The sequence below is a fragment of the Gopherus flavomarginatus genome, chromosome 1 (assembly GCF_025201925.1).
Source record: "Gopherus flavomarginatus isolate rGopFla2 chromosome 1, rGopFla2.mat.asm, whole genome shotgun sequence".
NCBI lineage: Eukaryota > Metazoa > Chordata > Testudines > Testudinidae > Gopherus > Gopherus flavomarginatus.
Window position 1 is genome coordinate 214,337,350 of NC_066617.1, and position 27,237 is coordinate 214,364,586.

General features: G+C 42.1%; 1 protein-coding gene across 3 annotated transcripts in view; it reads right to left on the minus strand.

Annotated features, from left to right (window-relative positions):
• Positions 1–12,144, minus strand: part of USP9X (ubiquitin specific peptidase 9 X-linked) — a 221,787-nt gene extending 209,643 nt beyond the window's left edge. For 2 of the 3 annotated variants that reach the window (XM_050936446.1, XM_050936445.1), the window contains exon 1: positions 11,591–12,143. The gene's annotated coding sequence lies outside the window, so the exon portion shown is untranslated. Of the gene's footprint in view, positions 1–11,590 lie in introns of all 3 variants that reach the window. The other variant, XM_050936447.1, reaches the window with a different exon arrangement.
• Positions 12,145–27,237: the final 15,093 nt, after the last annotated feature.

The following is a 27,237-nucleotide window of genomic DNA, read 5'->3' on the forward strand; positions in this document are numbered from 1 at the left end:
GTATTTTTAATTTATGGGGGGGAGTGTCGCACTCTTAGGTTGTTCTGTGAAAGGGGTCACCAATACAAAAATTTGAGAACCCCTGGACTCATTGGACTCCAATTATCTTTTTTTGCAAGCCTCACAAGTGAGCAAAAACTGTAAAATTAGACCAGTGGTTCTCAACCTATTTTCCATTGGGGGCCACACATGCAGCTGTGTGTGTTATGTGGGACGCATGCACACTACACACCTGGCCCTAAGTATGTTACATGGGCCACAGCTGTGTGCTGATTTTTGCAGCAAGTGGCCCAAAATTTAAGAACTACTGTATTAGACTATGCATATAAAGAAAAAGCATCTTCATAGTGAACACATCCTTAAACTTCAGCACCAAGTTGTGCAGTCTTGATGAGCAGACCTGAAGTTTAGGAAGAGTTTATATTAAATCTGGTTGGAGAGAGATTAATTTAGATTGTAAGAGTTACTGTAAAAGTAAACATGAGCAGCTCCTACCCACCAAAATTAAGATGACATTGAAAAAAAAGGTATATTTATTAGGTATTTGTTCCTCTTGTACAGAAACTGAGCTAGTCAGTGTCTTCCAACACAATCATTTTTTACTTAAGAGTCAAAGTTGAAAACAAAAACAAAAAACAGCTATACATCTGGTTTGCTCCACAAAATTAACACCCATAAAACTGAAGAACTAAAAGTTCTGAGGTAAAAGGTGACTTTTTTTTTATAAAGTAAGCCAAAACAGCAACATTAACAAATAAGAATTTTCCCAAATGAACCATATTACTTTGAACTAGATATTAGTTCTTACTGTTCTGTTACCAAACACATTACTACCGATTAGACTAAACAAAGAAAAGATTTGGACTGAGGAATAATTCTGATTTCTGAGCAGCAATTTTTGTTTAGAATTTAAACAATTTTAGAACTGTAAAGTCTTTTTTTTAATACTTAAATCATTGCAATTATCCTAAAGTCAGCTGGCATAGTGAGAAGCGTAAGTTGAGATCCTTTCCTGACTATACACGTCACACACCAGTATTCAGCTCATATTAGCCTGATTTTCAGAGGTGCTTGGCAAATCCCACTGAACTCAAGGAGAGATTTAGTCACTCTTCACCGGGGGAAGGGAGGCGGGGAAAGATGTCTTATATCCACCTAGAGAAGAACTGTAGTCTAGTGGCTACAGCACAGGCTAAGAGTCAAGAGACCAGAGTTCTCTAGGTCCAACAGACAATAACTTGCTATGTAACTTGTCTATTGTTAAACAGCATCTCTTCGTCTCAGCTTTCCCACCTCTGAAACAGAGATAATTGAACTATGCAAACTGCAAGCTTTGGAAGAAAAGTGTATCAAGAATAAAATACAATTGTGAACTTCAAAACACTTTACAAATATTAATTAATCCTTGCCACCCATGTGAGAAGTATTATGCTCAGTGTTGGGAGAAAAGAAAAAAAAATTATTCACTTCTGGGGAGATGCTTTCCCTGGTGACCTGGAAGTGGTGAAAGGAGATCTAAGCTCAATTTCTGTAGAATCTAACCTTTCATGTTTTAAAAATTAAGTCCCCACTCCATGCAGTTACGTAAAAACCTTCCAAGTGTGAACTGACGATGAAGCAATGCAGTCTGAGTATTCAGACAGCCTCTGCTATTACTCACTGCATTGTCAAAGAGGAACACAGTGAAATTAAGTTTTTGGTCATTTTCACTACTGCTTTTCAGCTATCTCTGGGCCGCAATGAAACTTGCTGTTATGGGGGAAGTTGTAAGAAACAGCAGAAGCAAGCACTATCCAAGAGGCAACAATGAAAAAAAAAGTGGAGGCCAAGCCAGGGATCTACTAGGAGACATCTCTGCATCCTCCTATCAAGCAATACCAGCCAAGACTCTTGGGCAGGAGGACGCTAGTAAAGACCGCCACTCAAAGTCAGAAGACACAGGGGCTGGAGTGCTGGCAAAGATGGAGAAAAAAAAAATTCCCCCTTCCAACACACAAGGAAGAAGATCTTCAAATTCAGACATCTACTAGCAAGAGGCTATTAAAGATGGAGCCTCTGAGCAAGGTCAAAGCATCTTAGAAGGAATCTCAGCAACTGCAGGTGGGACTTCTCAACAAAGGTCTTGTTTTGCACTCCCCTCCCCCGGTGCCCCTCTCTTCCCATTTTTCATACTGATCAAAATTCCAAGCCCTATTTTCCCAGTTTTACAGACAGGAAAGCTAAGGCAAAGGAATTAATGGTTTACCTGATGTCACAGAAGGAGTCAACTTCATAAGCCTTGTCTACACCAAGAAAATTACTCACTGATGACAACAAATGTCAGTAACAGGGGCAGCTGAACAGGTGCTGAACATAATTTAGTGCAAACAGGCAAGTACAAACCTTGCTCTGCACCATTTTGAAAACCACAGCTAAGCCCTGCTCTGATCAGATGTGGGGAGTGGAGAGAGAGAAAGAGGGAGCAAAAATAGTGGTGGAAATAGAGTAGAGTAGAAAGAAAAAGAAAAGTGGACATGGTGTGAGACTTGGGGGGGAGGGAACATGGCCTTGGCAGTTTGACAGCTTAGGTAGCTATGATGAGAAAAAACTGCCTTAGTTACACTGGCGATCAGTTGGCAAGAGCAAATGTCCAGTTTTGCCAAACAAAAGTTGGGACATCTGGAACCAAAATGAGAAGTATGGTCATCCTAGGCTAGAGGTCCCCAAACTTTTCCAGTCTGCCCCCCTCATCCCCAGGAGCCAGGGCTGGGACCTGTGGTTGGTGGCTGAGAGTGGCAGGGTGGCAGCAGAGCCAGAGCTGGGCCTAGGGACAGGGCTAGCGTGGGGACAGAGTGGAGATGGGGGGAGGGCTGGGCCCTGCTGCATCCCACCAAACATTCCTCCATGCCTTCCTATGGGAGCATGTCCCACAGTTTGAGAGCCACTTCCCGAGCAGCTGTAGGGAGTCCCAGACCCTGCACCTACCTTGGGCAGGGGGCTGTTCTTGTGTCCCAAGACCTTGTCCCTGCACCCAGGAGCAGGTGGAGGGTCCAGGGTTCCCCACAGTGGCCCAGGCTCCCTGGGAAGCTCATACCATGGTCCAGCTTCCAGGGCGTTTGAGGGGAGGGAAACAGAAGGAGTGGCGGGGGGCCATGTGGGAAGCCCAAATGTTCTGTGTGTCCAGGATCCTACTATATCTTAATCCACCTCTGCAGGGACCATGGAAAAAAAGTACAAGAGACATCTGAGGTATTAATGAAAACTGACAGTAACACTTTAGCCTGCTCAGAAAAAAGATTAAAGCATTACTGTCAGAAAAGATATTTTTCTTTAAATTTATTAAGTCAAAATGCAAGAACTAGCATTGTGAAGTTTCAGGTTCCACTAAAGTTAATCATGTGCCACAGGGGTCCACCAATATGGAGATCTGTGCAGAATTTGAGCTTAAAACAGCAGATCAAATCACTGATTTTTCTGGACAAAGCTATCGTATTTCCAGCCAAGCTCCAGATTTTATATATTTTCTGGGACTATGCCACAGTTTTTAAATGACTGAATATTATCACAACCAAACACCTACCAGAACTGGATAAAAAGGAAGGTTCAAATCATGAATGACTAACATTTCCTTTACTCTTGCAAATGACAAAACATCAATAGCCTAAATCTAGGATTCCATGCTTTACCAAAATTTTAGGCTAATGTGTTTTCACTCCCGAAACCCTGTAAAAGGGTAGACTAAATTAAATCTTCCAATAATCCCTTTTTTTCTTTCTTTTATTAAGTTAAAAATCATGGATGGACTTAGTTTGATGAAACTTGTTAAAAATGTGCTAAATATTTTAACTGGTACAACAGAAACTAGAAAAAATAACCACTAGTATATAAAAACATATACTGAGATGCCAATATTGTTTGATAGTAACATTTCTCATTGTATAATTTACAGCGCTATTATGGAAAACCAACAAAGAAATTTTTAAGAGAGGCTTCCCCTCCACAGACTTGTAAATGGTTTAATTTCTAGTACAAAAGGATCAATAACCTAGAAGCAAACCCATATTTCTAGAACTTCTGTGCCATAGTGTTGAGGGAAACCCACCTCAAAAAATTGTGTCTTTGGTGAGAGGCATATTTCGATATAATTCTACACATTCCTAAAGAATCTGCAAGTTTAATGAGATTCAGCTTTCCACCCCCCCCCCCCAGCCCCTTTTGCAGTTTTACAGTTACCGAGACCCATGTGGTATTCAGAACATTTCAAAGGGTCACATGGCAGCTCCTGCGGCTCCTGTCCCACAGGGCTGGCCAGGCTCATCTCCCTGCTCCAGGGACCGCAACCTCTTATCTCACCACCACTTAGGTTTGGTCCAGCCATCATGACAATGGGAGTCCAGGTAGGCCAAATTTGAGTGAGTGGCACTGCAAGCCCATGAGCCAGGTCACAACGCCACTCACACAAAACTGATCCAGTTAGGTGGGCGGGGCCAAACCTCAGTGGCACTGCAACCCCAGAAGTTGCAACACTCAGAGTAGAGAGCCAAGCCAAGTGCAGTCCAACCAGCCTCACAGCACAGGGGCTGCAGGAGCCATCACTGCGGGGTGAGTGCTAGCAAGACCACCCTCTCACCCCCAGGGGCAGGATCTGACTGAAATTACCCTAGGGCCTCCACCTCCAGACTATTTACTGGGTCACCATAAGAATTTACAAATGGGACCTGAGCCCAAAAAGGTTGAGAATCACTGACCTAGAATATTAAAGCTCCCATTCTGCGAATACATGTACTTTACTCTATTCCAGCCCTACTGAAGCTATGTGCATAAAGTTAAGCATCTGCTTAAGTGTCAGAAAGATTGCAGTGCCTAGGGGATCTATAATACTAAGTACAGCAAAACCTGCCAAGAGCGACCACTCATCTGAGTTAGCAAAAGTGGTCACTTCTAAGACGTGGTCTCTCTTCAAAGATTTGCACAGCAGACAGTGGTCATATTCCATGGCTTCTGCAAGAAGTTGCTCATAACAGCTGGTCTCTCTCAAACAGGTTTTACTATATATGCCTTGTGCATCAAAGGAAGTCATATTAGATCAACTTGTAAATACAGTTTTCCAGGTCAATCAATATTTATATTCAGCTAGTTGCAAAAGATACCATTTGTCTACAAGAAATGCAGTTGTCTGTTACACTTCAGGTACCATGGAAAAACAGTTCAGAACCTAGTGAAAAAGAAGCCCATACAATCAAGCAATTTCCCCAAAGTAAGCAAGTATGAAAATGTAAGGTCTTTGTTTTATTCCATCAATGTTTGAATTCCTACTATCATCCCAAACACGTGTCAATAACTAGAAGACAAGATAGCAAGTCCTATCCAACAGCTCAGAACTGAACTTTCTGAAGTACGAGAATAAAATTAATTGTTTTGAACAAAGAAGAAATTAGTAAAGTTCACAATGAAAAATTTAACAGGAATTTGGTGAATTAATTTCCTTTTTTTAAAAAAATTCCACTTTGGAATGCTGCCATCTTCTTAATTTATTCCTCCCACCCCACGTTAGATGCTCGTACCTGAGCTGTCTTATACCTTTACTGATGTCCAATTTGACAAATCATTCAGCAGGTCACCAAGTCAGATTTATTCTATTTACAGGAAACGCGTGATGTAAGCATGTGGTGTGGGGGAATCCCTAAAGTCTCCCAGGGATTCCACAAGCAAAGTTCTGAGAGGGTAAAATTAAGACAAATGGACAAATTCAGAAACCCTGTCCACACTAAGCAACAACTGTCAGAGGGCTTAGTTAGAACAAAATTGTCCCACCCAAGTTAAAACATGATTCTGTATTCAAGCATAGCTAGAACCCTTTTTTAATCGCATTCCCAAGTAAAGCTATCACCATGGCTCTGTTCAGGAATACGGTCAAAAAGTACAGTTTTTAAAAAGGCTGTTATATCCATTATGACAATATTATATCAAAGCTAAAAAAGTTTTAAATGCCACCATATCCATGGGAGAAAAAAATTACAAGATTAAAATATGAGAAGTCTGGTGGTAATTCCAGAATCCAAAAGAACTCAACCTGTGAACTTTTCATCTAATACAAATCACATAATGTTATCATCACACACAAGCACATACTTTATATCACAGACTATGCACCATAATCTTAGTTCTGCCACCTAGGAACGGTGGCAGCATTCTATCACCCTTGTAGCCACACTCTCTTTGCATACAAGGGGTGTATGGTCTGTGACATATAGCAGCTGAGGTAATAGTAAGGTATTGTGCTTGCAGGTGGAGGATTAGAAGGTATGTACTGTTAACGTATGTCTACACTGCATAGGAGAGCAAACCTCCTAGCTTGGCCCGTAGACTTGCATTAGTGGGGCTCGAAACAGGGCACTAAAAATAGCTGTGTAGATGTTGTGCCTCTGGCTGGAGCTCAGGCTCTGAAGCCTTAGGGGCCAAGGGGGCTTCAGAGCTCAAATACCAGGCCAACCTGCAATGTCAAAGCACCATCTACACAGCTATTTTTAGAGCACTAGTGCAAGATCCATTAACATGGATCTCTGTACCCAGGCTGGTAGGCTTGCTCCCAGATACAGAGTAGACATACCTTTAGATCAGGGATTCTCAAACTGGGACTCCTCAAGGGATCATGAGGTTTTTACCCGGGGGCCATCAAGTGATCCATTCCCGGCTTTGGGCAAATGGACTAGGAATACCCATCCCTGCCCATCCTGGCTAATAGCCATTGATGGACCTATCCTCCATGAATTTATCTAGTTCTTTTTTGAACCCTGTTACAGTTTTGGTCTTCACAACATCCTCTGGCAAAGAGCTGCACAGGTTGACTGTGCGTTGTGTGAAGAAATTTTTCCTTTTGTTTGTTTTAAACCTGCTGCCTATTAATTTCATTTGGTGACGTAGTTTGTGTTATGAGAAGGAGTAAATAACATTTCCTTATTTACTTTCTTCACGTCAGTCATGATTTTAAAGACCTCTATCATATTCCCCCTTAGTCATCTCTTTTCCAAGCTGAGAAGTCCCACTCTTATTAATCTCTCCTCATATGGCGGCCATTCCATACCACTAATCATTTTTGTTGCCCTTTTCTGAACCTTTTCCAATTCCAATATATCTTTTTTGAGATGGGGCGACCACATCTGCACGCAGTATTCAAGATGTGGGCGTACCATGGATTTATACAGAGGCAATATGATATTATCTCTCTTATTATCTATCCCTTTCTTAATGATGCCCAACATTCTGTTCGCTTTTTTGACCATCGCTGCACACTGAGTGGATGTTTTCAGAGAACTATCCACAATGACTCCAAGATCTCGAGTGGTAACAGCTAAAATTTAGATCCCATCATTTTGTATGTACAGTTGGAATTATGCTTTCCCAATGTGCATTACTTTGCATTTATCAACACTGAATTTCATCTGCCATTTTGTTACCCAGTCGCCCAGTTCTAAGAGATCCTTTTGTGGCTATTTGCAATCTGCCTGGGATTTAACTATCTTGAGTAGTTTTGTACCATCTGCAAATTTTGCCACCTCACTGTTTACCCCTTTTTCCAGATCATTTATGAATATGTTGAATAGGACTGGTCTCAATACAGACCCCTGGGTGCCCTAGGGGACACCACTATTTCTCTCTCTCCATTCTGAAAACTGAACATTTATTCCTCCCCTTGGTTTCCTTTTAACCAGTCACCAATCCATGAGAGGACCTTCCCTCTTATCGCACTGTCAGCCTCCACCCCAAGCCCCGCTTGGCCTCCAGCATTTATAATGATGTTAAATATATTAATAAGCGTTTCTAGTTTATAAGGGGGTCACACTCAGAGACTATGTGAAAGGGGCCACCAATACAAAAGTTTGAGAATCACAGCTTCAGATAGCTTAAGTTTTTCTTTGTCTGGATTAGTGTAAGGTACATTGTGTGTAGCAACCCTTACTTCCTCCTCAGTAAGTCTATGTGTATTATTACATTATAATGTTAGATGACACACTGTAAAATACAAAGGAGAAAGACTACAACCCAGTACCATAGGTACATAAGATTATTTTTTGCAAAAGATATACCATCTTCTATGATACTAAAAGAATGTCCAACTACTCAAATTTAGTTCACATAATACTCCTGAACTACAACTTTAGCCCCTAAATTTAAAACAAATATGACAAGAGCAATACAACTATTATGTACTACATTTTTAAGGATTCACCCAATAATCAAGTTAATGGTTAAGAAGAGCCAATATTTCCAAAGCATGATTTTCCTAGAAAAATAGTGATTCTTGAACAGCGGAAAGAATTTTCACTTAAGCACTTGGATATTAAACAGTAGCATCCCAAATTATAAAGTAAACACTAAAAAGAGTTTTGGAAGAGATATAAACCCTCATGTTTATAACCTCTAACTACTAGGTATTAGGAGAAAACTTTCCCCTTGTGCAAATTATTCCTCATTAGGGTTTCTAACATCTTCATCAGAGACCACTGATTTTGACTCCTGTCGGTGACAGGATACTGGATCAGACAGACCACTGGTCTGAATCAGCATAACAATTTCAGTGCTCCTTAGAATGCAAGTAAGGATAAAAGCATTGTTTCTTCCTTAAAAATATGATCATAAACTGAAGGAAGTAATTTAATTTTAAATTAGATTTATGTTTATCAGTAAAAATGTTCTCAAAATTATGCTGCATTTTAATTCTATTTATCAGCTAACAAACACTTTCAGAAAAAATAGCTATCCTGCCTGAAATCCATGTTACTGTTAAATTCTATTAATACTTTAAATACAGTTGAGTATATTGGGAAAAAATAAAAAGGTTCCTATGACTCTTGAAGAAAAATCCTCAATAATAAAGTAGATGTGATTAAAAATAACTTCTAGATACACAGTCAACAACAAAATTCTTACTCAGTTTTACTCAGGATATCTGACATTTTGATAAGCCCTAAATGAATTGCATAGTTAGACTTGAGAACCTCTGCAGGAGAATACTACTGTGGTTTCTTTACTGTAGACATTTCTGGTTCCTCAAGTGGCTATTTACTTATCTTTTCTCATTTTCTTTGAAACAATTCCAGTATTTTCAGTACAATACATAACTGATAAGACTGGATACATAAGGGCTTGACAAAGCCCTGGCTGGGATGATTTAGCTGGTGTTGGTCCTGCTCTGAGCAGGGGATTAGACTAGATGACCTTCTGATGTCTCTATTCCAACCCTAATATTCTATGATGCTAATAGAAACAGGGGTTGCTTTACACTGTGTGGTACCCTCAACCATGAATGCACTAATATAGGAAACAAAACACTTTTAAAGGGAGTGGTGTCTAAAGATGCAAAAGCCACACATGGTCTGCTCCCACTGCCCTTATTGATTGGTACGTACAGAAGCAGGCCTTCCTGTCTGTTCAGTAGGAAATAGTATCACCGGAAGAGTAAATTCATGAAGACGTGAAGCAGCAAGCTGGAAACAGTAAGATGACAGGTTGCTCAAAGGAAATGTTTTAAAAAGACTATACGAAGAGGCAAGATGATAGAAAGGGGATAAGGTAAAACTGAAAAAGTATAAGAAAAAGTGATGCAAATCTATGGGTTTATTTTTAACCTAGAGCCTTTTTTCACATAACTAGATGTTCAAGGTTCTTCCACTGCAGTTTACTCTAGATTATACTGATTATGTCTTTATTCAGAGCTATCTTTAAGTATCTACGACATCCAGCGCAGCTGGACTTTCCTCTCCTGCTCTAAATACTGCAACTGAGGGAAATAATTTTAATGTTTGGGAAATATGACCAAGAAAACTGCTGTGTTCTTCTGGTTTGAGAAAACAAATGGTGCTGCTGCCTTGAAAATAATCATTACATGCTTAACAAAAACCTCAAAATCAGTATACAGTAGGATTAAGATTCTGCTGAAATAGTTGGCTTCATCCTACAAGTTCCTCAACCAGGAATACTAAAAGAGGAAGCCTCACCATTTTATCATAAGCAGCACCCAAAAGATCCAAGATGTAGCTAGCAGTTGGAAATTTGTAGATAACTGCTAATCTGTTACCCATAACCTCTCAAGGTAGACATGCCACTACAGCTACCTAATCAGCAAAGACCCAATCCTCTCAAAATTTACCACCAGTCCCATAGCCCAGCACAACTGTAGTTAGCTAGCAAATGGATAAGAAGAAGCCCAGAGACAAACAAACCTGCAAGTCAGTTTGCCAGAGCAAGTGTTACTAGCATATTTAGCACTATATACATATAAAAATTAGCCAGGTTTTAAAAATTTAGGCCTCAATCCTCCAGTTAGGTCCAGATGGGCAGATCCTTGCACATACCCAAAATGACTTCAGGGGGCTTTGCTCAGATGCAAAGGTCCACCCACACTGAACCCATATCAGGTTCAAACATTTAAAACAATTTGCAAACAAAATCAACATGCCTGAGAGAACCATAATACACATCTGATTCGTATAAAGATTTTAGTCCTTTCAAAATTCTAATTAGAATTACACATTTTTATATTGATAAATTAATTTTTGCTACATGATCAGTCAATACACAACTTGATTCCTGGACAACAATAATCAAATTAAATATGGCACCTTACAACCTAGGACATTTATATAGAAACAAGTTTATCTGGCAATAACAAAAGACTGGTCATATGGATTTTTCATATACATCCTCACTGTAAGCAGACAATGGTGCCAAAAGTGAGGTAGAATAGTAGTTAGATAACTCCAGTGTGTGTGCATGGGGGGGGGGTTCCTGTGCTCATCTCCTGAATTACCTGAAATGATGGCCTACATGTTATAAATTATGTCCCAATTCTCCAGCCTCAGATATTAATCTCAAAGTAACGTTTTAACACTGGTGAAAAGAAACAACTGGAAAGTCTTAAGTTGTCATTTTGGAGAACTAACAGGGTGAACTAAAGAGAAAGGGGCATAAAGAGGGAAAGCCGTTTTCCACATAGAAAGAGTTTTATTAGGAATGGGAGCTACACACTTCGCCTGCACCCGTGTTAATAACGCTTACAACGGGCGGGAGTGAGCTGGTGCTGCTGGATTTCACTCCCATTTGGGGGAAGAGTCTGAGCAGGGCCTTATTTCCAGGCGTAGCCCTGGCCTACACGGCTCCAACCACTCCACTTCAGTAATGGCGCTTGGTGTGAAATGAAACTAGACTCGGAAGAGGTAAAAGCGAGTGCAGCTCTGCGTGGGGCCCCTCTCACCCCAGCAGTCCAGGGAGGGGCCGCCCGGAGGACACGCTCCCCGAGGGACCAGGGCGGGTACGCTCCCTCCAGCCTGCCTCGCAGCCCCGCACAGGACGGGGAGAGGATAGGACGCTGTCAGCCATTTTCCCTCACGCTCCAAAACACAGCGATGCACGGACACGCTGCGGGGGCGGCGGCGCCGCCACCTCCCCTCCCCCCGCAGCCATAACACAGCGGCCTCCGGCTCCTCACTCCGCCCAGGGAGCCCCGTCCCCCAGGGCCACGGGCCGCTCAGCCTGCGCCTCCCTGCGCTCGGCGCGGCCACCGGCGGCAACACGAACCGCTCCCCGCCACCCTGCCCCGGCCCAGGCTCACCCCCGCACGGTGTCCTCTTGTCCCGCTGCTGCCGCGGCCCGCTCCCTCCCTGGGTGCTGCTGCAGACGATGCGCCGCCGGGGGCTGTCTCATCCCAGGCAGCCAGTGGGGCAGCGAGTCATACTCGGCGTAAGGCCGGCAGGCGGAGGGGGCTGCCCGTTCCCGGGCCCCGCGGCGCTGTGCCGAGTTGTCCGCGCTCGGATCCCGGCCTGGCCACTTGGCTCCCTCCGGCAGCGGCACCGGGGCGTCTCTCCTGCGTCACCAGCTCCTGCCCGGCAGCCCGGGGCTTGGCCGGGGCCTGTACGCTCCGCCCCGTCCGGGGCTCAGACACACACCCGGGGGAGGGGCGCACACGCTCTCCGCGCCTCTCACCGGGGCCTGGGCTCGGCAGACGGAGGGGCCGGGCACTGGCCGCTCGCTGCGTGCACGGGGCGGAAGAAAACAGACAGGGCGGCGCGGCCGGTTTCTCGTTCCCGGCGCTGGCGTCTCGCTACGTCCTGGGCAATATGGCGGCTCCGGCAGCGCTGGGCCAGCGGCGCAGACTCCGACTCAGCGCGACGGCGGCCCCGCCACCCAAACAGCGTGACCCCCCCTCGCCGTGTGTCACTCAGCCCGACGGCGGGGCAGGCCTGGCGGCGGTCACCGCCCCCTCGGGGCGCGCGCGCGGGGCTCGGCGGGGCGGAGCGGCCTGGCCGCGCTCACTGGGGCTGGCGGCTGCGCGGCCGTTTCATGTCAGTTGGGCTCGTTTGGGTTCCATTGTGACCCGCTGTGCGAACAGCGCCGCCGCAGAGAGCCCGGATAATGACGTCAGCACTTCCTGCTGGGGGAGGGGGACGGGGAACAGGAACAGGCGCGCTGCGGCCTGGCGCAGCCGCTGACGTCCCCCTCCCCCGCGGGGCTGGGAGCCCCGCCTCACGCTGAGTAGCCCCGCGAGCCGCTTTCCGGCCCCGCGCAGCGGCCCGGGGGGGGGGGGGTGGGGCCCGGGGAGAGGAGGAGCAACGGCTCGGCACGCGGCCGCGCTGATTGCCGACTCGAGGCAGTTCGGCCGCCCCGGTCCGGCCGTAGCTTAGGTCACAAGCAGTGGGCGTAACGCGTAACAGCCCGAAGAGGCACTGCACCTCGCCCTGGCACGGATTCTACAAAAAGCCTGGGAAAAGTTCAGTGCGAAACAGTTTCCTGGGGCTGCCTGGCGCAATGTGTGCAGACATGCTGCAGGACTCGTTTTTCGTGAGAGTTTTGCATGCATACAGCACCCTTCACCCCAACGCATGTTACTAATTTAGAACCTAATGCTTCAGTTGAGTCAGACTAGAGTTTTGCCTAGACCGTAGAACAGGGCCCCTAGACTGACATACAAGCTAATACTGTATACACAGAGCAATTACTTCACCCTGCATTGCATACAGCCACCACTGGAGTTAGACACTATCATTAGTTAAAGAGGGGGTAAGGGTGTCAGCAATGTAAAACTCATCTCTTTTCCTTTCTCCCCTCCCCCCCATTTTTTTCTTCTAACAAGGTTACTATAACATTATTTTGTCTATTTTTTCCTCCAGTTATTTACTTGATAGCACTTAGAATATAGTAAATTCAATATTGTCACATCTTTCCATTTGTGTGGACTTTTTATACAGCAAAAGGAGGCAGAAAACATTTTAAAAATAGGAAATAGTCTAAAACCACAGAAGTTGCTAAGGAGACGGAACTCAACCAATTCTAGTACCTGAAACTACTTTTACCTTTTAAAAAAAAATCATAGTTTAAGTTGACAGTTTAGTTATACAGTATTAGCCCATATGATAACAGTTTCAGGATAGGAAGTGAAAACAGTATCCAATTAAAAGTGCAGGGGTAAGGAGTTGGAATGTGAGCAGGAGGCCAGGGCTAAAGACCTTAACTTGTGAAAAATGTTTATCTCCAGTGTTTGCATTCTGTACAGACCAAAACAACAACTACTCATAATGACTAGGCTCAGGGATTTTCCTGTAAACAGTCTTTAAAACGGGACTGAAGGGTAAATTATGGTGCAATTTCCAGATTTACTTTTGTTTTTCTGCAACCCTTAGCATTTGGAGAGGACAACAAAAGCACATCTTAGGGCCGTCTACACTACAAAATAATATCAACCACATTTGTCAATATACAGCTGCCACAGTTACTTTAAATCACTTGTGTGTGTGTGCACACTTGGCTCCTTGTGTTAGCAATGCAAATCCTCGCCAGGAGCGGTTTTATCAATTGTATTGTCAGTGTGGAGTATTGTGGAATGCCTTCTGAAAGCCAGTAACGTTGACGTAAGTAACCCAGTGTCTACACTGACACTGTCAAATTAGTTATATCAGCCAGTGACTCTACGCTGCTCCATGAGGTGGTGTTACTAAATCGGTGTAGAGACACACTTTGGCAGGAAACCAATTTAAGAGAAGATGCATCTATAGCTAAGTTAATGCAAGAATGCTTACACTGACCTAACCCTGTAGTGTAGACCAGGCCTTTGTGTTAACCACTCAGTAAACAAACCAGTACATACTGCTATCCTGTTATAGTACAAATGCAATAGTTTGTTTACTGTCAGACTAGTTTTTAATATATTTTTCCACCAATGAAAAATGTAAGGAATTAATCAAACAAGGTAATAATTTCAAACTATGGTCACTGTAAACATCAATAAAAGCTTAGGCCTACCAACCTTTGCTTTTAAGAACGACATCAAACACAGCTCAGTTATTTCAGTTTTGATGACTTCCTACACCTCTTCCTGAGATTTTGATGTCTCAATCTCACCCCCTGGTTATACCTTCCTATCCCTTTTCCCTCTCTGCACCATCACTCATTCTTTCCTTCTATTCCATTTTGATTTTGTTTTGTCACTCTCATTTCCTCTCCTTTCCCCCCTGGGCAGACAGTAAAGTGAAATTGACCAGAATGTCTGCAATTCTACTTCATTTCACTTTCTTGTTTGCCTCAATACTCTGTTTTGCAGGAAGCCTCTAGGCTCTGACTGTTTCAGCTTACTTACAGGGGTATATGTGCATTGTCAGAATAGATCAGGATTTTCAAGTTGTGTGCGCTTCTCAACTGCCTCCAACCCTTTAAAACATTTAGTGTCTAATTACAGTCATGTCTATTTCCTATTTATCTTTAAGTGGATTAGTTTAATTTTTATGAAAAATGCCAGGTTGACAGCACTGGAAATTAAAGTTCCCTACGTACCCAAATAATAATACAAGTAATAGCAGTGCAGCCTCCCTATGCTGTCCTGACAATATAACTTTATCCTGACGTGTAGGTATTATCCTAGGTTCAAATAAAGAATATGCCCTTCTGTTTTTGGCACCTCTAATGGTATCAAACAGACTGATAGCTGTACTGGTAGTTTTTATAATGCCCACTAAGAAATGGATGCAGACCTCAATTCGCATAATTCAACAAAAGATCATTAGATACTACTAATAGCCCTATTAAACCCCAAGCAACTTTTAGCAAACAGGATAATTACATTAACTTGTAAGGAAGGCTTTAACAAAGAAAAGGAATAGAAATGTCATTGCATTTAACCGAAAGCTTCAACTTGGGGTATACAACAGATGTGAATTCTCCGTGACTTTCCAGTGTCCTTGCTGTTTTGGTGGTATTTTCCTCATTTTAGATTGTAGTTTACTTACATCACGCACAAACCTAGTGTTATGCAATTTTTGATTATTGTAATTTACTAGTCTCAAAAATATTGAAACAAAATTGGGGTTGTGCATTTATGCTAAAGAAATTATGCTCATATTTGTTCTGTTACTTTGATATTTTATCTCCTTTGTCAAACATTTTAAAAAGATGTGTTCCAAAATATTTTGCCAGGACAACAGTTGCCTGTAGCTGTATTAATCAAACATCACAATAGGCTTACGCAGACAGGTATTTATAGCATCAATAAAAGAGGTCCCTGGAATAGCAATGGGTCTGTTGTGGTTATTCAACAAGCAAATCCCAAAACAGTCTTGACTGACTGTGAAATTCTTCCACTCTAACAAACAAAAAAAGACCTCTGTTTATGTTCATTTGGGCTTCCCAGATGTGCCCCAGAATCCTTTGAGTTGGTTTCCTCAGCTCATTTTATGAAACTTTGTTGCAGCTGATGCAAAAGTCTGTGGACCACTTTTGGGCACTGCAGATAAGTGCTGCACACAAAATGGGAATATTAATATGGAAGAGAAGATGAACAGATAAAGGAGTAGATAAATTATTGATTAAAGAGGAATGGTGGGTGGAAGACAGCAGTTGGTGAGCAAGTGCTCACAAAGCACACTTATTATTCCATAATAAAGTGTTCACACAGGCATCTATTCCAGGATAGATATTGCAAAATAGGAGGACAGTTTTCCCCTGTAGACTAGCCCTAATCTGATTAGAAATTCTTGCATGACATTTTTAATTCAATTTAAAAAAAATGTAGGATTTAGGCATTCCCCTGCAAGGTTTCCAACTCATTAAGCTGCAACATTGTTCTAGTCAGCATACCAAACTCAAACTGAAACTAGCTATAAATATGTGAAACGGACTAATCTAGTTTAATTGTCCAACCTGAAATAAATGCAAAAAGTTGACTGCAGTGAAGATTAAGATGTTTAAAATGTTCAGTTTAATATATTATGAACAAGGATATTTAAATTAATTACATATTCCATACGCTAGATTTTTTCTTGCAGTATCCCTTTCAATAGTTATACATTTTTATTACTACATGACTTCTCGAAACTAGCAGTGTAAACGGAGGGATCTCAATAAAGACCAAGTCTCTACATGAACATGTATCTTGCTGCAACACAATGCAAGTATTCAATATAACTGTACAAGGTAGGACTGTTTTACCACATTACCTGCCTTCGTATCCTTATGAAAAGCAGGGGCCCAGTGGAAAAAAAATAGTATATCATGATATAACTGAAGACTATCATAATGCATACACAGAAGTAGTCCGAATTAAGGTAGAATAGACAACTTTAATTTTGGTGTTTCTTAACTTTGGAGGGATTGAGTTTTCAGCCTTAGTTTTTTCAGTGTAGATTTTGTATGTAATCATATATGAAATTATATAGTAGCTAGCAATCAGAAATTATATGTGAGCTGACATTCCTCCGAACTTTTGCATTTCCTGACACTTTAAATTAACTTAGAATACGAAAAAACAATATTAATGCAATGTAATTTTAGAGAAAACAAAGCATTTGTAATAAAGTTGTGTTGTGCAGTTATATTTTGCACAGCTCCATAAACTAAAACTCAGACTTAGTCTACACTTGACATTTCCCTAAAATGCACATTGTTTCCACCACTAGCATAGCTTCGCCATGTTCAAGTATCATGTTTTAACTTTGGTAGATATTGGAACCTGGGCTAAAGAGGGTTCTTAAAAGGCATTATAAAGACAGTTTCTTCTATCTGCACAAAAGATATAAGGTGATTGTGCCACTGTGTTTAAACATCTTAGAATCTGTAGAGTAGATGGGAAATAGCCCAGGAAAAGGCCCAGGTAGGGACCATCAAATTGTGGAGGTAAATGCGTGGTTACGCAGGTGGCGTTGGAGAGAGGGCTTTGGATTCTTTGACCATGAGATGTTCAAGGAAGAAGGATTGCTAGGAAGAGATGGGATCTACCTACCTACAGAGGGAAGAGCATCCCGCAGGCAGGCTTGCTAACCTAGTAAGGGAGGCTTTAAACCAGGTTCACAGGGGGATGGTGACCTAAGCCCAGAAGTAAGTAGGTAAATGGGATACCAGGAAGAAACACAAGGAAGGAGCAACAGAGGTGACCTCCTGATGGATACTAAGAAAGCAGGGCAATTGGCTAGTTATCATAGATGCCTGTACATGAACACAAGAAGCCTGGGACACAAGCAGGAAGAATTGGAAGTCATGGCACAGTTTCATAGACTCTAGGACTGGAAGGACCTCGAGAGGTCATTGAGTCCAGTCCCCTGCCCTCATGGCAGGACCAAATACTGTCTAGACCATCCCTGATAGACACTTATCTAACCTACTCTTAAATATCTCCAGAGATGGAGATTCCACAACCTCCCTAGGCAATTTATTCCAGTGTTTAACTACCCTGACAGTTAGGAACTTTTTCCTAATGTCCAACCTAAATCTTCCTTGCTGCAGTTCAAGCCCATTGCTTCTTGTTCTATCGTTAGAGGCTAAGGTGAACAAGTTTTCTCCCTCCTCCTGATGACACCCTTTTAGATACCTGAAAACTGCTAGCATGTCCCCACTCAGTCTTCTCTTTTCCAAACTAAATAAACCCAATTCTTTCAGCCTTCCTTCATAGGTCATGTTCTCAAGACCTTTAATCATTCTTGTTGCTCTTCTCTGGACCCTCTCCAGTTTCTCCACATCTTTCTTGAAATGCAGTGCCCGGAACTGGACACAATACTCCAGTTGAGGCCTAACCAGCGCAGAGTCGAGCGGAAGAATGACTTCTCATGTCTTGTTTACAACACACCTGTTAATGCATCCCAGAATCATGCCTGCTTTTTTTGCAACAGTATCACACTGTTGACTCATATTTAGCTTGTGGTCCACTATGACCCCCAGATCTCTTTCTGCCATACTCCTTCCTAGACAGTCTCTTCCCATTCTGTATGTGTGAAACTGATTGTTCCTTCCTAAGTGGAGCATTTTGCATTTGTCTTTATTGAACTTCATCCGGTTTACCTCAGACCATTTCTCCAATTTGTCCAGATCATTTTGAATTTTGACCCTGTCCTCCAAAGCAGTTGCAATCCCGCCCAGTTTGGTATCGCCTGCAAACTTAATAAGCGTACTTTCTAGGCCAACATCTAAATTGTTGATGAAGATACTGAACAGAGCCGGTCCCAAAACAGACCTCTGCGGAACCCCACTTGTTATACCTTTCCAGCAGGATTGGGAGCCATTAATAACTAATAACTATTAATAACTAATAACTAATAACATAGTCAAGGAACTATGATGTGATTGGAATAACAGAGACTTGGTGGGGTAACTAACATGACTGGAGCACCATCATGGATGGGTATAAACTATTCAGGAAGGACAGGACAGGGAGAAAAGGTGAAGGAGTTGCACTGTATGTAAGAGAGCAATATGGTTGCTTAGAGCTCCAGTATGAAACTGGAGACAAGCCTGTTGACTGTCGTTGGATTAAGTTTAGAGGCGAGAGCAAAAGGGTGATGTCATGGTGGGTGTCTGCTATAGACTATCAGACCAGGAGGATGAGATAGAGAAGGCTTTCTTCGGACATCTAACAAAAGTTTCCAGGTCACAGGCCCTGGTTCTCAAGGGGAACTTCAGTCACCCTAATATCTGCTGGGAGAGCAATATAGCAGTGCACAAACAATCCAGGAAGTTTTTGGAGAGTGTTGTGGACAACTTCCTGGTGCAAGTGCTGTAGAAACCAACTCGGGGCCATGCTCCTCTTGACCTGCTGCTCACAAACAGGGAAGAATTGGTAGAGGAAGTAGAAGTGGGTGGCAACCTGGTCAGCAATGACCATGAAATGGTCGAGTTCAGGATCCTGACAAAAGGAAGAAAGAGTAGCAGAATACGGACCCTGGACTGCAGAAAAGCAGACTTTGACTCCTTCAGGAAACTGATGGGCAGGATCCCCTAGGAGGCTAATATGAGGGGGAAAGAAGTCCAGGAAAGCTGGCTGTATTTAAAAAAGCCTTATTGAGGGTGCAGGAACAAATCATCCCAATGTGCAGAAAGAATAATAAATATGGCAAGCGACCAGCTTGGCTTAACAGAGAAATATTCGGTGAGCTCAAACACAAAAAGGAAGCTTATAAGAAGTGGAAACTTGGACAGATGACTAGGGAAGAGTATAAAAATATTGCTGGAGCATGCAGGGATGTAATCACAAAGGCGAAAGCACACTTGGAGTTGCAGCTAGTAAGGGATGTGAAGGGTAACAAGAAGGGTTTCTACAGGTATGTTAGCAACAAGAAGGTGGTCAGGGAAAGTGTGGGACCCTTACTGAATGGAGAGGCAACCTAATGACAGATTATGTGGAAAAAGCTGAAGTACTCAATGCTTTTTTTGGCCTCGGTCTTCATGGACAAGGTCAGTTTCCAGACTGCTGCACTGGGCAGCACACTATGGGGAGGAGATGAGCAGCCCTCAGTGGTGAAAGGACAGGTTAAGGACTGTTTAGAAAAGCTGGACATGAACAAGTCCATGAGGCCAGATCTAATGCTGAGGGAGTTGGGGATCTGATCGCAGAGCCATTGGCCATTATCTTTGAAAACTTGTGGCAATTAGGGGAGGCCCCAGATGATTGGAAAAAGGCAAATACTGTATAGTGCCCATCTTTAAAAAAGGGAAGAAGGAGAATCTGGGGAACTATGGACTGGTCAGCCTCATCTCAGTCCCTGGAAAAATCATGGAGCAGGTCCTCAAGGAAACCATTTTGAAGCACTTGGAGGAGAAGAAGGTGATCAGAAATAGTCAACATGGATTCACCAAGAGCAAGTCATGCCTTACCAACCTGATTGCCTTCTGTGATGAGCTAACTGGCTCTGTGGTTATGGAGAAAGCAGTGGATGTGATATATCTTGACTTTAGCAAATCTTTTGATACAGTATCCCACAGTATTCTTGCCAGTTAAAATTAAAAAAGTATGGAGTGGATGAATGGACTATAAAGTGGATAGAAAGCTGGCTAGATCGTTGGGCTCAACAGATAGTGTTCAATGACTCGATGTCTAATTGGCAGTCGGTATCAAGTGGAGTGCCCCAGGGGTCACTCCTGGGGCCAGTTTTGTTCAACATCTTCATTAATGATCTGGATGATGGGATGGATTGCACCTTCAGCAAGTTCACGGATGACACTATGCTGCTGGGAAAGGTAGATATGCTGGAGGATAGGGACAGGGTCCAGAGTGACCTAGACAAATTGGAGGATTGGGCCAAAAGAAATCTGATGAGATTCAACAAGGACAAGTGCAGAGTCCTGCACTTAGGATGGAAGAATCCCATGCACTGCTACAGGCTGGAGACCTACTGGCTAAGCGGCAGTTCTGCAGAAAAGGACCTGGGAATTACAGTGGACGAGAAGCTGGATATGAGTTAACAGTGTGCCCTTGTTGCCAGGAAGGCTAATGGCATATTGGTCTGCATTAGTAGGAGCATTACCAGCAGATCGAGGGAAGTGATTATCCCCCTCTATTCGCACTGGTGAAGCCACAGCTAGAAAATTGTGTCCAATTTTGGTCCCCCCGGTACAGAAAGGATGTGGAAAAATTGGAGAGAGTCCAGCGGAGGGCAACAAAAATTATTAGAGGGCTGAGGCACATGACCTATGAGGAGAGGCTGAGGGAACTGGGCTTATTTAGTCTGCAAAAGAGAAGAGTGAGAGGGGATTTGATAGCAGCCTTCAACTACCTGAAGGAAAGTTCTAAAGAGGATGGAGTTAGGCTGTTCTCAGTGGTGTCAGATGACAGAACAAGAAGGAATGGTCTCAAGTTGCAGTGGTGGGTGGTCTAGGTTGGATATTAGGAAAAACTATTTCATTAGGAGGGTGGTGAAGCACTGGAATGGGTTATGTAGGGAGGTGGTGGAATCTCCATCCTTAAAGGTTTTTAAGGCTCAGCTTGATACAGCCCTGGCTGGGATGATTTAGTTGGAGGTTGGTCCTGCTTTGAGCAAGGGGTTGGAATAGATGACCTCCTGAGGCCTCTTCCAACCCTAATCTATGATGAAATACGATACACAGAATCCCTACTTCCTAAACTATGGAATAATGCAAATGTGTGTTTTCCAAAACTACACAGGATTTAAACTACACCACTCAGTAGATTAAAGTAAAACATATCATAGATGTTCTACTCTGTAGTTCCCCAGTGCAACACCATGGAGCTTTCAATTACATAGTAGTAGATGATTATAACTGAACATTTATCACATATGCAAAAATCAAAATGTTCATCATTTATAAACTTTTTATTTTATATTTTGTTTAAAAAATAGGCCCCAATCCTCCAAATTGCTTCATGGGGCAGATCCTGAATTCACAAAGAGTGCCACTGACTTCAGTGTGTGTTCACCCACATTAGACTGCTTGCAGGATTGGGGCCTCTCTCTTACAATTATTCATCATATTGTACTAGCCACAGTTCAAGTTTGAAGTTTAAGGTAAGCCTGTTGAGTCAGTTTTGTTAAAACTATAGATCTTAATTTTTTTTAAGGTATTTTTCCTGTTTATCTAAAAAATTGATAGATTGAGATATTTATCTTTGAATTTAGACCAAGCAAAGGAAGTTTCAGCTTAACAGAAGAAATGTTATAAAAAGTTATGGGTGAATGAAAACAGGGGGCTATAATAAAAATGGAGTTGCAACCTTAACTGTAGCTTTTACTATATTCTGTTTTTTTGCAGTTACTTGTATACTTTCACAAAAAAAACAAAAAAGAATTCTCAAATAATATTTCTAACAAATTGTTTTTCAATCAGATGTATCATTCTTCAGATAAACACCTTCAAGAAAAACATACCCATAAAATACAAACACATTTTCATAGCTCATCTATCTAACTTTGGATTTACCTTTTGTAATTTACTGCTGTAGTATATATAATTTAATTCTATTCAGGACTACATAGTTTCAGAAAATATGGACACTATTACATTTGCAAACAACTAAAAATGATCATATTTGGATACTTTTTTAAAGTTCAATTTATCAAACATTGTGTCTTCTGACCCAAAAAATCTTTCAGAAAATATGGCCAATCTTGCACACAAATAAAATGTACAAATTTATTTAAAAAATAAAAAATTAATGAAAAATATCTGGTTTTCAAGCAAATGTGAATTACTGCCTTTGGCATTAGGGTTTATTTTAAAGGGCATCCCTTCTTTGGGGCTTAAGCCTGCAAGTTGCTGAACATTCTGGCCCCAATCCAGCAAGTTACTTAAGCATGTGTGTCATCCCATTCACTCACAAGACTGCACATTCACTCAGGCAAACCTGTACTTAAGCGTTGGCTACGAAAAAGAGTGCTCAGCACATTGCCTGACTGAACGTTTGGTGCTTGATGTCCTGTGTCTTATCTCAAGTAAATATAGCATGTACTTTATCTAGTATTTCAGCAATAATCGCACAAGGATATATTTGATTTTGAACAATATATATGCAATTGAAAGGTACTGTTCCTTATATCAGAGGTTCTCAACCTTTTTCTGTCTGAGAACGCCCCCCCCCCCCAACATATTATAAAAACTCCACGGCCCAACTGTGCCACAAAAACTGTTTTTCTGCATATAAAAGCCAGGGCCAGCATTAAGGGGTAGCAAGCAGGGCAATTCCCCGGAACCCTATACCATAGGGGGCCCCACAAAGCTAAATTGCTCAGGCTTCAGCTTCAGCCCCAGGTGATGGGGCTCAGGGCCATGGGTGGCAGTCCTGCATGGTGGGGCTTTGGCTTTCTGCCCTGGGACCTAGCGAGTCTAACACCAGCCATGGTTGGATGACCCCTGAAACCTGCTTGCGGCCCCCAGAATCCTGGCTGAAAACCACTGCCTTAAATATTAAGGGCCTTTTATTTTTTGTAATTGTCCTTTTTTTTCCTTTGAAACTTAGGTGGTCACCCTATTTGTAATAGAACATCTCTTAGTTATGAAATAATGTTATCATCTTGGGAATTATCATCAGGCTCAAACTTTTTTTTATTCTTTCAGTCATAGTGAATATGTGATACTTTCAAACTCAGGCTGTCTATATACATATTCTTTATATGTGTGTAAATATCCTATACTCTGTCTATGTAAAAGATGATGACTGAATAGAGAAGGGTTCCAGGGATTTGCACAATTTTCTAGGCTATATGTATTTGTTGACCCTCAACATGAGGCTGTTTCCTATGGCTAAATGTTTACAGTTCTCTTGCAATTCAAAAGGGTATACAAAGTGGTATCATTAGTGTATTCAGCAGAGGAAAATACTGCATCACAGACAAAAGACTGTGTAGTGCTGTCTCTTAATTCAGTAATTCAGCAACCTTTTAAACATATTATTCCTATGACACAAAATATCAAGACGTTGTGGGACAATATCTATTTTACAATAAGTTGGTTCTCTTACTGGACAAATACATCCTCCTTCTGTGTGAAAAGATTGGTCATTTACAGATATATGCAGATTGGGGTTTATGAACATGGTCTACAGAAAAATAATCAGAACTCAGTTTTCTAAGCACAAATATGAATACCTTCCACTAATATTCTGATAACTAAGCATGAAACTAAACTCAAGTATTCTGAACATCAATAATCAGAATCCTGTTAAAATCCTTATGTATACCAGGTTTATATATACACAATATATACTCAAAATTCTCAGTATTTGGAATGCAACTTTTAAAAGTGACATATATATACTTAAAAGGAGTGTAGGAATTTTAAAAAAGAAAAACCTAACCCATATTTAACATTCTTCGATGTTTAGATGTACCATTTGCCCCCTAAGAGCCCATTACTGCATATTGTATTTATATATTTGTTTCTAATTCTGAATTGTGATTTATTATTCCTATAAAAGTTATACACTGTTACGTTGCAAAAGCTGCTCTGAAGTGATGCTGGATCTCCTTTCTCCTATGAATAAAGGTCAAGCACAGGCATTTCCTGTTGTTCTTGCTGACATGGCTATTGTGAGTGATTACTGCTCTCCACATGCCTAGAAGATTTCCTTCTTCCTCTAATTCATAGCCTCTCCAGTTCTGCCACTTTTGATTCTTAGTTGTGTTAGACACTAGCAGGCCACTCAAGCTGGAGAATGCTGTCTAGTTATTAATAGGTTTTACGGTAAGATGAGTGTAAAAAGTGGTGTAAAATATTGTTTCAGCATAATTATTTTAGCTCTCAGAAAAGCTGTTAAATTAATACCATAACAAAGAGAAATCCTATGTTTATCTGCCACACACACTGAGTACATTGCAAGAAATTGTCATGCAAACTTCCCTTTACTGCCTCACCACTGTACTTATTAATCCCCACATTCCTATTTTGGAGGGAAGGGGATAAAGAGTAGTCTAGTCTCCCTGTCTATTCAGTCCTTAACGTCATGGTGTCTTTGTGAAATAGACTCCAATCTAATAGAACGTGAACAGAGTTCACCAAAACGATTTCACTCCCACACCCAGAAGGTCCCCTGCATCCATATGAACTTTCAAGAGTCCTGACTTTTTTTCTTTTAAATCTCTACTCAGAAAGCCCAGATAGAACTCATCTTGAACCTAGCCACTGATATTCCTCAGTCTGCCAGATGAGAACCATTGGTCAACAGGCCTTGGAAAATTTTGTATGTCCAAGGGCTAAGTGCACTGATTTTTCTCCATTATTTTTCTACATTTGGTTTGGTTGTTCACCCTTTGAGTTCAAAGATGATCATATCATCACAGGTTGGTTTGGTTTCTGTGAACACATGAGTGGCTGATCAGGCCAATTCGAACTTTGAACTGTCTGTGGCACACTGAACAAGAGTTGCTACTATGGATTACTTGATTAACTGCAGACATGCTGCTCTTGTGAGATTTACGCCGCTGGCACTTCTGCTCTGCCTCAGCAGTTCTCTGCTCATAGAGTGTAGCTCCAGTATGGATGAGGCTTTGCCAGGTAGAATGATCATGAGCAAGGTCTTCCCAAAACTCTGGGTCAATGTTGAAATGTCCCAAGGATAACTTGAGGGAGTCCTTGGAACATTTCTTCTGGCCTCCCTGAGAGCACTTTCCCTCCTTTAGCTTGCCATAAAAGATCTTTGGCAGTTGCTCATCTGACATTCTGGTGACATGGCCTGCCCATCTCATCTGTGATTTCATCAACAGAGTACAGATGCTTGAAATGTCTGCCCATATGAGAATCTCAGTATTTGAAATTCTTTCTTGCCATTTTATTCTCAGCAGTTTCCTCAAACAGCCCATGTGAAAGTGATTCAGCTTCATAGCATGGCGTCTGTAAACTGTCCAGGTTTCAAATGCATACATCAGAGTTGGGAACACGATGGCTTTGTAGACCTTCAGGCCTCTACATATTTGTACATAGTCTGCCAACACTTGTGTTGGCAATTCTGGCATTGGTTTCATCATCGATGTGCACTGCAGGTGACAGTGTAGCACCAAGGTAGGTGAACTTGTCCACTGTCTGGAGGGTTTTGCCATTCACTGTGATAGCAGGCTCTGTGTAAGGCTCTCCTGGTGCAGACTGGTAAATCACTTCTGTCTTCTTTTTTATGTTAATTGTGAGACCAAAGTTGTCACAAGCTGAAGAGAAATAGTCCATAGTCCGCTGCATGTAAGACTCAGATTTGTCATTCACTGAACAGTCCTGAGCAAACAGAAGATTGCAAACAGTCACTTCCTATACCTTCATCATTGCCTGTGGTCTCCTCAAATTGAAGAGTTTACCATCACTCTGGCATCTGATGCCAATCCCGGTATCACAGTTACAAAAGCAATCTGTAAGCAGGCAAAGATCATCATACTGAAAAGGGTTGGGGCCAACACACAATCCTGCTTGATTCCATTTGTGACTGGGAATGGTTCAGATGACTCAATGGCACCCACAATGCGAGTGAGCATGCCATCACTGAATTGCCGAAACATTGCAATGAATTTCTCCAGGCAACCAAATTTTGCCATGATCGTCCAATGGCCCTCCCAACTGACTCTATCAAATGCTTTTGTCGGGTCAATGAAAATCACATGCAGGTTGGAGGTCTGTTCCTGGCATTTCTCCTGAAGTTGACGAGCTCCAAACACCGTATCTGTGGTCCTGTATCCTTTCCTGAAGCCACACACACTCTCAGAGAAGAGCCCTTGTTCAATATGTTTTCTACATATACCTCTGCACACATAGCATGTGGTCATTTTTACAGTATGTTTTGTTAATGCATTGAGTGGAAACTCCTGCTCAGAAAGTTATAGGTTGATAACAGATGAGAAAGAAAGCGAAGTTTGTAATTTTGCACAGCTATAACATTATTTAATTCATGATAAAATAATTTGTAGAAGGTTTCTTAATCTTGCACTACCGATTTTGTCTTTCATCAATGTTTTTCCCATTAACAGTTCATATTCTGACCTATAGTCACAGCTAAAAGACTAATTTGCTGGCAATTGCAGAAGTCCACTGTATCACAGTATTCTATTATCTCACTGTTGCAGCTCTTTTCAGAGGCAAATGATCAAATTAACACCATGTTGAGTTTGTATACAGCCTTAGCCTTCCGGAGGGAAAATATAAGTTAAGAATATTAGGCCTTGTCTACACTGCCACTTACTACACTGAAACATTCTTTGCTCAGGGGTATGAAAAAACACCACCCTGAGCGATGCAAGTTTCGGCACTGTAAAGTGGCAGTGTCGATAGTGCTGGTAGCTATTCCCCTCACAGAGGTGGTTTTATTACCAAACATTGCTCTCCCAGTGCTGGAGCAGTGACTACACAGCCAAGAGGCAGTGCTTTAACCTCGGCTGTGTAGACATAACCTTAGTTTGACTGTACTACGATCCAAATTATCAGAGGATCTTTTTATATATAGTTTCATCATAAACCGAAAAGCTGCTTTTTCCCATTGCATGAGATTCCTTTCTATACCCTTATCTTTCCTCTGGGTAGATG